The 13,181-nt window shown below is 52.4% G+C and overlaps 1 protein-coding gene across 2 annotated transcripts in view; it reads left to right on the forward strand.

Moving 5' to 3' along the window:
• Positions 1-13,181, forward strand: part of PTPRT (protein tyrosine phosphatase receptor type T) — a 967,960-nt gene that overhangs the window by 335,016 nt on the left and 619,763 nt on the right. The gene's annotated exons all lie outside the window — the stretch shown is intronic.

Here is a 13,181-nt window from a genome sequence, read left to right on the forward strand (position 1 = left end):
CAGAGAGGTTGAGTAACGTGCCTGAGGCCACACAGCTGGTCGTGGACAGAGCTAGGATTCCATCTGGCAATATAAACCCAGCGTCTGTGTTCTTACCCCCTGGATTCCACTGGCCCTGCAGGAGAAAGGAGCAAGAAATGACCCTAGCGGCATCGGCCAAGCTCTTTGGCCTCTTTTGGCCTTCCTTCTTACTTCAAAAAAGGAAGTAGCGTTTCCCATCTGAGATGAAAGAAATGCCTTTATATATAAAAAAAATGCTGTCAGGTTTAATTGGATAACAGCTGTCAAAGTCTTGTAGCTCCTTAGAGGATGGTAAAGAGGAGGAATAATTATTGTGCTATTTTCTGTGCAGACCCTAGTACATTTGGGGAAGTCAGTAAGCATCTAATGATATTCCTGGTAATTGGCAATGATTGAAGAGGAGAGGCCCTGCTGAGAGCCTTCCCGCTGGATGGGCAGTGGCCAAGCTGTACTGCCCCCGAGAGGTGTGCGGTGTGGCCCCAGGTGGGACAGAGCCTCCTCGCTGGCCCTGGACGGACAGAGGGGCAGCACCGCTGTCTGTCGGCCCAAGTTTATGGACCCCAGCCTGTCAGGGTTGGCAGTCAGAGACCAGGCAGCTCAGGGGTTCTCACCACGTGGCCATGGATGAGTTGCACCCCAGAAACTTGTTAGACGTGCAGATTCGTAGGCCTCACCCCCAACCCGCTGGGTGTGGGATCCAGCAAGCTTTCCAGGTGATTCTGATGCATGCTACAATTTGGGAACCACCGTTTTAGACAGAAAATAAAACACTACTGTGGAGTCAGACACACCTACCTTTGAATCCTCGCCCTGCCGCCGTCTGGCTGTGTGACGAAGGGCCAGTCGCTGTACCTCTCTGTGTGGCAAGTTTCTCCTCTACGGAACAGGGCGGGAGGTTCGAGGAGCGGTCTGTAAGGCATGCGCGTCAGTGCCTCCACGTGCTGGAGCCCGTTTTCCTTCCTGGCTTCGATACAGGCTATTTTATCTGCTGGGAATATTCTTTCTGCTTCCTCTTCATCTGTCTGACACCTGCATAACCCTAGGCCTCCGTGTGGACTTTATTTGCTCAAGCAAGTTGGTTTTTCCTTTTTCTTTTATCCCTCCTCCCCCAAATCCAGCCTGGGTTGGGTACCCTGCCATGCACACAGCTGTCACAGGACTTCCACCCTCGGAACTGCCTCCCTTGGGTGCCCTCCCCACCCACGAGGCACACACGCTGCCCGGCTGACCGCTGTTGTCCAGAGCGTCAGGTACATAGTAGGTGCGCAGGCAATACACAAGGTTAGAACCTCTTTCATCCTCTGGAGGGCTCAGCGTTCATGCCTGGAGCCACACGGGGAAACTGAGGCACGGAGGTGCTGGCCGACTTAGGGAGGCGGTGGCCAGGAGAACAGGTGGAGAAAGTAAGTCCTGGTGGCTGAGGATTTAAGGGGAGGGGACTGTGGAATTGGGGCACAGACAGCCTTTAGCACAGGGTGCAGGGGGCCTGGCTGATACCGGCATTGGGTGGCATTATACCCTCAGCTCAAGCAACCGCGGTAGGGTCTGGGGATGAAGAATGAAATAGCGGGGTGGGGGTATCTCACCGGCACTCATGGTGAGAAGCCTCTCTTGGCATCACCAGGGCAGGCATTTTGCAAATCTCAGAGTAGCTCTTCATATATATCTATTTTCGAGGGACAGGGTTAAGGACCTCTCTGAGAAATAGATGGATATTGTCCAGATAAAAAAGCACAGCAACATGTACCTTCCCACTGTTGGCCTTGCCACTCTGTGGGTACATGGTCAGGCTGCTTTCTGAGTCAAACCCCATTTCTGTAGGGGAGCTAAAGGTGTCAGGTGAAGGCAGGGTGGATTTTCATACTTCGTGTCTCTCCAAGCCCTGGTATTTTCGAGCTGGGGAAATAATAGCAGTGACCCAATTTAGCAGTGTGAAGGCAAGACAGCACTGTTAGAGGCTTAGTCATCTCTCTGTTTTGCTTTTCTTCCCTGTTTCCAATCGTGTCTTTTCCCATTGCAAATACACGAGGTAATAATCCAGGATTTTCCACGGAGCATGGCAAAGATGCTCTCTGTACGACACAGTGGAACATTCTGTGAGTGTAATTGGAGCATAAATGTAACTAATCAAAATATTATCATGCCAGCAGATGTGTGAAGAGTTTGGAGATTTAAAAAAATATATCTATATCTATATCTATATCTATATCTATATCTATATCTATATATCTATATCTATATCTATATCTATATCTCTATATCTATATATCTATATCTATATCTATATCTATATATCTATATCTTAGTTCCATGTCATTTCAGTTTAGAGTTGCAGAGGGAAAGAGCTCAGCCCAATGAATGTCAAGAACAATTTGGGGTCTGAAAATGTTCCTGACAAGCCTGTTGTTCTCTTTATTCTTAATATGGCAGCAGTCTGACAACTGATTTCGATGTGGGTCTTTCCTCCCACTTTTAGCCCCTCTTCCTGCCTGTGCCCGTTCCGCAGGGCAAGGCCAGCTGACCCCAGGGAATGTGGGATTATCCCTGCCGCCAAATACCACATGCCCACTTGTGATGTGGCACCTAAGAGCTACACGATGATTCGAGTTTCCTGGGTTTGAATTTCGCTGTGCGGCGGGCTCTGTGGCTGCGGGGAAGCTACCCAACCTTTGCAGTATGCAAGAGGAGGGTGCTAAAGTGACGGCCTCCTAGGGTTAATGTTTGAGTGAAATGACGAATAGTAGGCAGAGGTGACGGAATGTGTTGGCTGTCGTTGCTGTTATTCCTGAGCAGGTATGACTAGTGCAGGAAAGGAATTCTGTGGAACACAAAAATCATGGGGTTTCTCAGGAGCAAGACCCAAGGAAAAAGCCCTCTCCTCCTCGCCCTCCCTAGAAGGTGTCTAGGAAGAAAACCCAAGCAAGAATTCCTTGCTCTCAGAAGCACCGTGTGACTGCCCCCAGGTCCTCAGAGAGGGGTCAGAGTCTCAAGGGACAGTGGCTTGACCAGCCCTTAAATTCTGTCTTGATCTCGCCAACGCTGTTGGGGTACTTCCCACATCAAAGAGCGACGCAAACCAGGCTTAGCTTCGCCGTGTATGTAGCCGAGTTCTCCTTCTGTCGTGTGTTGCCTTCATTCTCTTTTCCTTCAGTGACATTTACTTTTCCTCCTGGGATGGGGAGCTATTGCATAGAGGTGTTGGGGGAGGTGAGTTACGAAGTTAACGGGGAGAACCCCAGTCCCGCTGGGCCCCACGACCTTTACGTGGGTCTGTTTCCATCATGAGATGATTGGAAGAGGATCCGAAAGGAGAGTGTGTAACATGTTTTTGTTTTGGTTTTGTTTGGGGAGTGAAGGGGGTGAGAAGCCGTGAAGGGGTGGTACCTGGTTTAGATGGTATTCTGCTTTGTGTCCGTCATCTGGGTCCTCCCTGCTCCTCCTCCCCGCTCAGTGTCCCTTCCTCACCTGGGTTGCGTTTCTCTGGCCTCAGCCCTCCCTTGTCCCTGCCTCTCCTCCATCCTCCCTCCGTTCTTCCATCCTCCCTCCGTTCCTCCATCCTCCCTCCGTTCCTCCATCCTCCCTCCGTTCCTCCATCCTCCCTCCGTTCCTCCATCCTCCCTCCGTTCCTCCATCCTCCCTCCGTTCCTCCATCCTCCCTCCGTTCCTCCATCCTCTCTTCATTCGCCCCCTCCCTCCTCATCTTCCTGTTTTTACTCTTCTGCTTTCTCCCTTCCTTCCTTCTTCTTGTTCTCCCTCCCTTTCTTCTTCTCTTTCGCTCCTTCTCGCCCCCTTTTCTCTTTCCAGCTTCTCCTAAGGGATGGGGACCAGCACCTGCTTCAAGTACCTGGGTTTGATCCCATTTTATTTATTTATTTACTTAAAATCCTCGCCAGCGGATATTTTCCCCTTGGTTCACAGAGTGGGAGGGGGAGAGAGAGAAACATCCATGTGAGAGGGACACATGCAGTGGTTGCCTCCCGCGTGACCCTGACCAGGGTCGGAGACCGAACCGCAACCAAGGTACATGGCCCTGACCGGAATTGAACCCGAGACTCTTTGATCCGAGGGCCGACCCTCTGACCGCTGAGCCAAACCAGCCAGGGCTAATTCCATTTTTAAACTACATTATCCACACTCACTTGGGTTATCAGATAGCTGTTTCTCGGAGAACTGCCTCAACAGATTTGCATATGAGATGCTCAAACGCCAACTTTTGGTCTGAGTGAGTGATTATAGCTACTGCTTGTTCACTGTACGCACTGGCTGACAGTGTGCACAACAGGTTCAGTTCCTTTGAAACAGCGCGGTGTTCTCCTTGTGGTAAATAGTTATTATGTAGCCAATAACCTGTAATTAATCTCTCCTTCCCTCCCTTCCTCCCTCCCTCCCTCCCTTCCTCTTACCCTCCCCATTTTTGAGTATATTTGAAAAGAAACAAATATCTTTGCCTTTTTTATTTTTTATGACACATGATAATTACATTGTTTTGATTGATGATATGGATAATGTTGAGTGATATGTTTGTTACTCTGGCTATTGGTAAATTGTTATGTTTACGATGAGCTGAATGGCTATCCGTTTTTATGATACTACTGGTAGAATGCTCTTCTCTTCCACTTGTTTTCTTACTTTATGGTACATTGTGTCTTTTGACATTTTGTGTCCCTTGCTCCTTTATTGCCACCAGAGAGCTAAACGTTATCATTCTGGACTTTTACATTAGGCCTTGTCCGGAATAGCTACAATAGAGGTGTGTGTGGGGGAAGTGATGCAGAAATATCTGTTCTGTGGGCGTTGCTGAGAGTCACCGAGAGTAAGGGGTGAAGGACCACCCTGGGCTGGGTTTCAGGAACACCATGGCCTGAGCAAAATCCCAGAAGCAGGGGGTCTGGAGTGCGTGTTAGTTTCCTGTTGCTGCTATAACATGTTATCACACGTGTTTTCAGTCTTGTCGTTCTGGAGGTCAGAAGTCCCAGGCCGCCCTGGGCTAAAATCAAGGCGTCGGCAGCGCTCTGTTCCTTTCTAGAGGCTCCACCGGAGACATTTCCCGCCTGTCCTGGTTTCTAGAGGCCATTTGTGTTTCTTGCTTACGGCTCCCATGTGCACCTCCAAAGCCAGCGCCTTCGCATCGTCCGGTCCCTCTCTGCTTCTGCCGGTCCTGCCTCTCTTGATCCGAATAACCTTCCCGTCTCAGGTCATCTGATTATCAACCTTCATTCCATCAACCTGCCCCGTTGCCGCGTAGGTGACGTGGCTCCACCGATGAGGACGTGGGCATCTTTAAGCCACTCTTCTGCTCGCCATGGAGTGTGTGAGGGCTGCGTAGGCAAAGACTTTACCTCTCTCTTCCTCAGGTTCCTCCCTCTGAAACGGATGGCCTGGTGCCCTCTCGCTGGGATGCTGAACGATGCTCACATCGATGCCTGGCACAGTCTAAGTTTCCAATAAACATTAATAACATTAAACATGTGGTAAATTGCATCGGGCCCACTATCGTCTGCTGCTGGCTGTTTATTATGAAATTAACATTTATTGAGTCAAGTCCAGGGTTTCATTTAATAGTCACTGAAAGCAGACACACAGAACACCTTTGACATGTAGCTGTCCTGATGCCATTGTCCAGATGAGGATGTTGAGGCCCAGGAACTTGCACTGACTTGCTCAGGGTCACACAATGAAGAAATGACAGGGAGGGGCTGAAACCCGGTTTTCTTGACTGCAGATGGAGGGCTAGGTCCATGCCACCACAGCTGCCTTGGCTCAGGGCGGCATTGGGGTCCCTGCTGCCATCCACTGGAAGCTGGCGGGGCCGCCCGTCTGCGGGGGCGCCTCCGAGCTCTTGGGGCTCCCTGCGCTCAGCTGCCAGTCGCCCGAGCACACTCATGTAATCTTAATGAACAATGTGCAAAGCCATTAAAAAACTCAATTTGGGCTTTCTCTTTACTGCCAACGTGAGCAAAGGCAGCCATGAGGTGCTCATGTGTAAACACAATAGCCGCCATCTGCTACGGAGAAGCGTTCTGCCTCCAAAAAGGGGATCTGTGATGCAGACACATCAATAACGGGGCGCTTACCAAGGCATTATTATTCACGAAGGGGAAGAAACGCAGAATTTATGGCCAGCCAGAGAGCACTTCCTGGTTTAATTTCACAATTTTCGGTGCTATGTGTAATAACTATGAGGAAACTAATGCTGTTTTATGTTCCTTATCACGTCAGTGGATTTTTGAGAAAAAAAAAGAGAGAGAGAGAGAGAGAGAAAGAAAAATAATGTATTTACAGTCTTCCTCTTTCTTGTTTCTGACTGATCTCGGCATAATGACCTGCTCATTTTTGATCTCCAGGAAACTGACAGCCCCGGGATGATATTAATTAAGCCAACCTGTTGACAACAGAGAGCCCCACTGAGCTGCTGGTTTAGGAGGGTTTCACTCCCCAACGAGCTATAAAACGGCGGCTCGTGCTCAACTCAGATCCGGCGTCCTTCCTCCCTGGAGGATGTGGCCCGACCTCTGCAAGCTGGCCTAGATGTGGAGGGGGTGGAGGATGACTGGATCCCACCCTCCCCTAAGACTCCAGGCTCGCATCGCTGGGTCCTGCGCCTTCCTGCCCCCGTGCCTTTGCACGTGCTGATCCCACTGTTTGAAATGCTCTCCCAAATCACCACCAGGCACACTGCTGGGGAAGGGATCCCGACTGGGAATCAGAGGACAGGCTCACACATTCTGATGTGTGGAGTTTAGCAGTGTAACCCCTTGTATCTAGTTGTATCCGCTGATGTATACTAACGTGATGCGGCTCAGGATACTCCTGGGGAAGGGGTGGTAGGGGAGAGAAATCGGAGCCCCATGCAGCTGGATAGAAGAGTATCGTGTGTCCCGCAGATGGAGGGGCCTGTAGGGAGCGACTGCAGAGGCAAGGATAGAGAGAAAGTCCATCCCAAAGGATGATGCCAAGTGGCAGGGAGAACTGAACTGCAGGGGAAAGTGGTGCTGGGGAGCATGCGTCCCGTTGGAGGAGGAGAAGAGCCACGGAGTTTGCAGAAAGAGCTGTCTCCTGGACCTGGTTGACTTGGGGGCCAAAGCAGCTCTGTGGGTGTCCCCTGAGCGTGTCCCAGAGCAGAGACCCTAAGAAGGACCTGTGCAGTCATCGAGACACCACAGCTGATGGCAAGGGCGTGCGAGGGAGCTGTGCCTGGAGGTGCAGCGGGGACGGGGGGATTGGCATCGTCACTAAGGTGCCTTGGGGCCCTTGCGGCCTTTCCCAAGACTCACAGGGAGTATTGCCAGGACTGGAGTTTCTGCAGGTACAGGTTGGGGCTTAACGCTGGGAAGATTCCACTGTCGGGGTTCAGAGTATGCTCATTGGCTGGTGAGGTTTTATATCTATTCACTCTTCAAATCCCAGCTCAGCGTAGCTCCGTCCTGGAAGGTGTCGACCTGCCTGGCTGAGTTCATCACCCTGCCTCTGTGTCGAAGCTGATTTCCTGCTCGGTCCACTGGTGCTGCCTCTGCAGCTGGGAGGCACCTTGCTCGCTGCTGCGGCCTCCTGGTGCAGTCTGTGGCCCCCGGAGCCCTGGTCCACAGAGGTACTAGCTTCCGGGCCAGACTGTGGGGCGGGGTGCACCTGCTCGGTGGAGCCCGGATTGTGTGCCCGAGTCTTAGCTGCAGAGGAGGCTGGGACAATGGGCATCTGGCTTTTGTTTTTTTTTTGATAGAAGAAGCTGGGCCTTGCTTCAGAAGTTGGGGAGATTATCCAGGTATTAAGTGGCACATTTCTAGTTCAGATCATCGGTCTGGTTGACCTGATGGGTGACCTGAGAGCAGCCACACGTGGCAGGTGGCATCTGAGGAGCCGTGTGACCACGATGGTTGCACTGGCCAGCAGCTCTGATCAGCTGCACTATTGGAAGGTGGGCCTCCCCTAGGTCTAGCCCCAAACATGTTTTTGTTTTCTGTCCAGATTGGGAGTTAAATGAGCTGACCCCACGTTTTGCTTTTTATACCATCCTGGCCCTCTAAGACTTTGGTGAGGACAGGATCTGATGACCCGAGGAGCCTTCTGTGCTCAGTAAGTACACAGATTTCCCACGGCCCCTGCTGTGTAGACAGTGTATACCTGCTGGCTTCTGAGTGGGTCTGTCATCCTTTTATCTCTGGTTCACGGGCCTGGGATCACATAGGTGATCATATAAACAAAAACACCTGTGATGACAGAATAGCGTTCCCCCAAAGCTGTCCATGCCCCAGTCCCTGGACTGTGCATAAATTACCTTCCGCAGCAGATGCAGTGGGGAGATTACGCCGGCTTGTCTGGGTGGATCCAATGTGTAGGATCCCTATAAGAGGGAGGCAAGCAGGGTCCAAGTCAGAAGGAGGAGTTGTGCCGGAGGAAGTAGAGGTTGGTGTCAAGCCCTTTGGAGATGGAGGAAGGGGCCATGAGCCAAGTACTGCAGGCGGCCGCTGCAAGCTGGACCGGGCAGAGACCCGGGCAGAGACACGGGCGGGCTCCTGTCGTCCCCAAGGACAGTGGCCTTCCCGACACCTTGGCGTTGGACTTCCGACCTCCGGAAGTGTGAGAGAATACACTGGTGTTGTATTAAGCCACCGAGTTGGTGGTGGTTAGTTATAGCAGCCATCGGACACTAATCTAGGATCTCAGTCTTGTGTCCCCCAAGCCTCCACGTACTTGACTGCCGGGCCCTGTCCTCGCGAGGCCTCCCTGTTGTCGCGTCAGCATGAATGCAAGATGGTTGCTTGTGTTGCCCCTTTTGGTGTCCTCATGGAAACCCAGTGCCTGCGTCCATGGAAGGGGACGCTCGACCCAGCTGCTGCGTGGTGGCCTTCCCAAAGTCACAGTGCCACCCCCAGTGCCCGGCGGGCCACGTGCGGATGCTGACTTTTAGCACCCACCCCGTGGGAGGCCGGTCTCCTACTGCCTGTCTTCGGATCCCAGACAGCCTGCTTTGCTGTCTCACCGAGCGTCCATGAGCAGGGCTTTGTCTGCTGTGACCCTCTGGCCTGCATCCTTCCCCCCTTTGGGGGTGGGCTGAGTGGGCAGCCATCATTTTCTTTCTACTTTTGTCTTTTTTCTCCGATTATCTGGTCTCTCTCTCTGAGCCTAGCGCCCGAACACACCCTTCTGTCTAGCCTGCGGGCCAGAGCGTGGGAATGAAGTTACAAATTGACATCCCGGGCCGGGGGCGGGGGGAGGGGGTTGGGGATCGTGGCGTGTGACCCTGACCCAACCTAACGCTGGCCCACCTCAGACCCACGTTATCTTAATGAAGGTCCAAGATGTTCACTTCCTTCTCCAGGATTCATCCTCAGCGTCCATTCCTCCTGTTCTCTCCTTTGTTCCTGCTTCTGGCCCAGGGGCACCGTGCGTGATGATGTTCCTGTCTGGCGTGTCCTGCAGCTGTGCTCGGTAGCTGTCGTCACTCATCGTAGCTCCCTAAATAAAGGGACCTGGAGAAGGTCGGGGCTCTATGGGGGTGCCACACAGGAATGACAATGCCAGTTGTGGAAATAAACTACAGAATTTGAATGGCTCCGTAACCCAGCAATAGCTTGTTCCCGGTTAACTGAAGGTCTGAAACGAGTGTTCCGAATCGGTGGGGGGCCTTTCTCAGGGTCATGGCCATTCAGGGACCAGGCTCCTTTGCTGTGGCTCTGCTGTTGCTTCGGCTCCTGGGGCCCGTGCTGGGGGATGGGAAAGACAGAGGAGCAGGGATGCGCACGCTCTCCCGTGCCTCCTGCCAACCAGCTTAGGGCCTGGGTAAGTGCAGGTTTGGATTCCGCAGGCCTGGGGTGGGGCCTGAGGTTCTGCTTTTCTTACAAGCTCCCAGGGGAGGCTGAGGCTGCTGGTCTGAGGACCATCCCTTGAGAGACAAGGTAAAGGCGGATGCAGCATTGGGGGGTGGAGGGAGGCAGCTTTTAGGAACCAGGCCTAGAAGTGGCATGCTTCATACACAGCCCCGCCGGCTAGGACCCAGCTGCACGGCCCAGCTCTCTGGAGGGAGGCTGGGGAACGCAGTCCAGCTGTGTGCCCAGAACGAAGGGGATTGTTTGTCAGTCAGCAAGCGTTTCTGCTACATGGAGAGTCCATGGAGGGCCCAGCCCACCTTCAGGAAAATGCAGCCCGTCTATCAGCAGGCACGGGGGCAGCCAGGTGGGGGGGTGTTACCTAGCGCCGCCTGCTCAGTGAGCCTGCCTCTCCCCCGGAGCTAGGATGGAAAGAAGTGGGGACCTGAGCTGGGGAGGGAAACCTCGGCTCTCTGCTGTGGCCTGTGCTACTCAGCTTGGGTCCGTACTCAGATGTCACAGTAACAGTGGTTTCTGGGCGAGAACCCTCATCCAGAATCACCCGAATTCTGCTGTGTTGTATGATGCAGTTTATTTAATGGACTTGTAGGACTTTAAGTCATGAGGACAGGAGCTGAGATGTCCATGGGGCATCATGGGATTCCAAGTGGACGGAGCCCAACACCCTCTGCTTCTTAGGTTGCCTTCCCCACACATGGGTGTGCGGCTCCTCTGTTGTGGGGCATGTGGGGTATCACTCATCTGTCCCAGGGAGATGTCCGGGCACCCTGTGGGGTGTAGGTCAGCAGACTGATAGAGGCATGGATGCTAGCCTCAGTTTCCTCCCTGCGGAGGTTGTTTTCTTGCTGTCTCACTGAGAGGTTCTGAGGATTGGTGATAACATCCCACGAGGGGCATCTCTCCACTTACCCTCTGTTACCACCAAGCCATAAACTCGGAAACTTGACTCTCTTGGAAAGAAGGGGGAAGATGCCACCTTTGCTCACTTTCAGTGGCTCCCACCGCAGGAGGTGGATGAGTCTTATTAAAAAAATATGTTTTCTTTACTGATTTTAGAGAGAGAGGAAGGGAGAGGGAGAGAGAGATAGAAACATCGATGAGAGAGAACATAGATTGGCCGCCTCCTGCATGCCCCCCACTGGGGATTGGGCCCACAACCTGGACATGTGCCCTGACTGGGAATCGAACCAGCGACCCCGTGGTACATGGGTCGATGCTCAACCACTGAGCCACACCGGCCACGTTGGTTGAGTTTTTTCTTGGTGGGGTGGTGGAAGTCTGATAGCCATGGATTCAAGTTTCTATCTTTGTTACCTTGCTTCTTGTTGGCTTATTTTGGGGATGAGCCCACCCAACAGCCCCAAGTGGTCATCCCTCGAGGACAGCTCTGGCCCTGGGGATCTGGGTGGTGTTGGAAGCAGGGAGGCCCTGATCACCCAGGTGCTCTGCGAGCTCTCCACGGAAGGAATGCAGGAAGCCTACCTTAGCCTCAAGTCCAGGTTACCTCCCCAGCAGTGAAGCGAGGGTTTTGGACTCTACCTCTCTCCTTCGTCTATTTTTAAATTCATTCGGATCCCAAGGGGACGGGCTATGAATGACTGGACCCTCTCGAACCCCGGTGAGATATGGATTGCCCAGCACTTTCTGGCTGGCATTTTTGGAATTAGGGCCAAAGAATGAGGATACTTATAGCCACAGTGGCTCGTCTTGGTTAAGGGTACGTAGTCATAGGTTTCATTCCAAATTGAACATTCTAGTGGTTATCAGATTTCTAAGCACCAGGAGTTTTGTAGGTGAGTATACGCACCCAGAATCACCCGAGTTTACCTACTGTGTTCTATGATGCCAGTGATTTCATAGAATCAGAGAACTTCAAGCCCTCAGAGTTGAGGCTGTACTTTCCTTAGACATCTCAGTTTCTCCAGGCTCTGTACCACCTGCAGTGATGGGGAGCTCACCCTGTCTCCGGGCAGTCCACCCCGTTTTGCCTCTGCTCTACTCATCAGAAGGTCCTTTGCACTGAAATGTGCCTCCTGGTGGCTCCTTTCAGAAGTCTGCCCTCTCAGGCACCTTTGTCATTGTTATTGTTGCAGTAATGCTGCCTAACACACAGGAGGGAGCCCGGGGTTAACGAGAGTAAGCACTTGCTCTCACACTCCTGGTCCGAGCATCAGGTGAGGTTCTGCTGATCTGGGTTGGGCTGCTCGCTGCGTGGGTGGCATGGCTTGGTTCTTCCCTGTTGGTTCTGCTCAGTACTCCTCCACGCGAGTCTCTTCTCCATCCCAAGCTGAGGTGGTGTTATGCCCGAGGGTGAGGCACACAGTCTTCAGCCTCTGCTTGAATTGTTCTGTTAGCGTCCTGTTGACCGAAGCAAGTGCACTACAAAGTCACAGGATGGGGACACGCCCTCTGCCTCTTGTGCAAAGCCAGAGGCCAAGGACACAGATCCAGGGAGGGGTGAAGTACTACAAACAACCCTTGAACCTGTCAGAGCATCTGCAGAGAGGCTCCCGTCCTTCCTGGGAAACAGCCTTTGAAGTGCTTGGAAAGATGAGTCGTGTTTTCTGCAAACAGTAATAATAGCACACACTTCACACACTTTGAGGTTGAAGAGAATCTGGGTCTCTCTCTCTCCCTGTCTGAGTGGCCCAGGGCAAGTCCCTCAATCTTTAAATAAAATGAAAACCTTCTCTCTCCCGGGGTCATTCTGAAGATTAAATCGAGTGGTATATAAATAAGACGCCTAGCATCACACTGTTACATCGTACTACTTACCCTCCTTCCCGGGCGGAACATCTCTGGCTGGTTCTCACGTTTCTGCAGGGTTTTCCTTGCTGACTTGAATACATGGTACATTTTACATGCCCTCCCCTGACACGTGCCCTGTCCCGAATGCCAGGCTCAGCTGGAATACATTGGAACAACGACCCCTTTCGTACGTCAAGGTTCTGCTTCCACTGGGACAGCCCAATCTTGCAGGAGGTTATGTTTCATCTCATCTTCCCCACAGAGGTTGCCATTCACCAAATTCCTGGGTTTTTATTCCATGCTTCCTCCAGGAGCTGCTGGGTAGAACGTCCTCTCCGTAAATGTACAGAGCGTCTGCTCTACGGAAATACGTCACCCATGTCACTAGCTCTTCATTCTTCGAACCACCTTGTTGAGCAGGGATTTTAGGCCCAGAGAAGGGTACTCAGGTTGAGAGAGGAGGTCAGGCTCAACCAGACCCTCCTGGTGCGCCCAGGTTTCTGGCCGCCGTGGTGATGGACGTGACTGATTCTCAGGGGGATTTCTCCTTCTCTCTCCTTGTCTGCTTCCCACCACCCTGGTGGGTCT

Source organism: Molossus molossus, unplaced genomic scaffold (assembly GCF_014108415.1).
Source record: "Molossus molossus isolate mMolMol1 unplaced genomic scaffold, mMolMol1.p scaffold_m16_p_6, whole genome shotgun sequence".
Classification (NCBI taxonomy): Eukaryota; Metazoa; Chordata; class Mammalia; order Chiroptera; family Molossidae; genus Molossus; species Molossus molossus.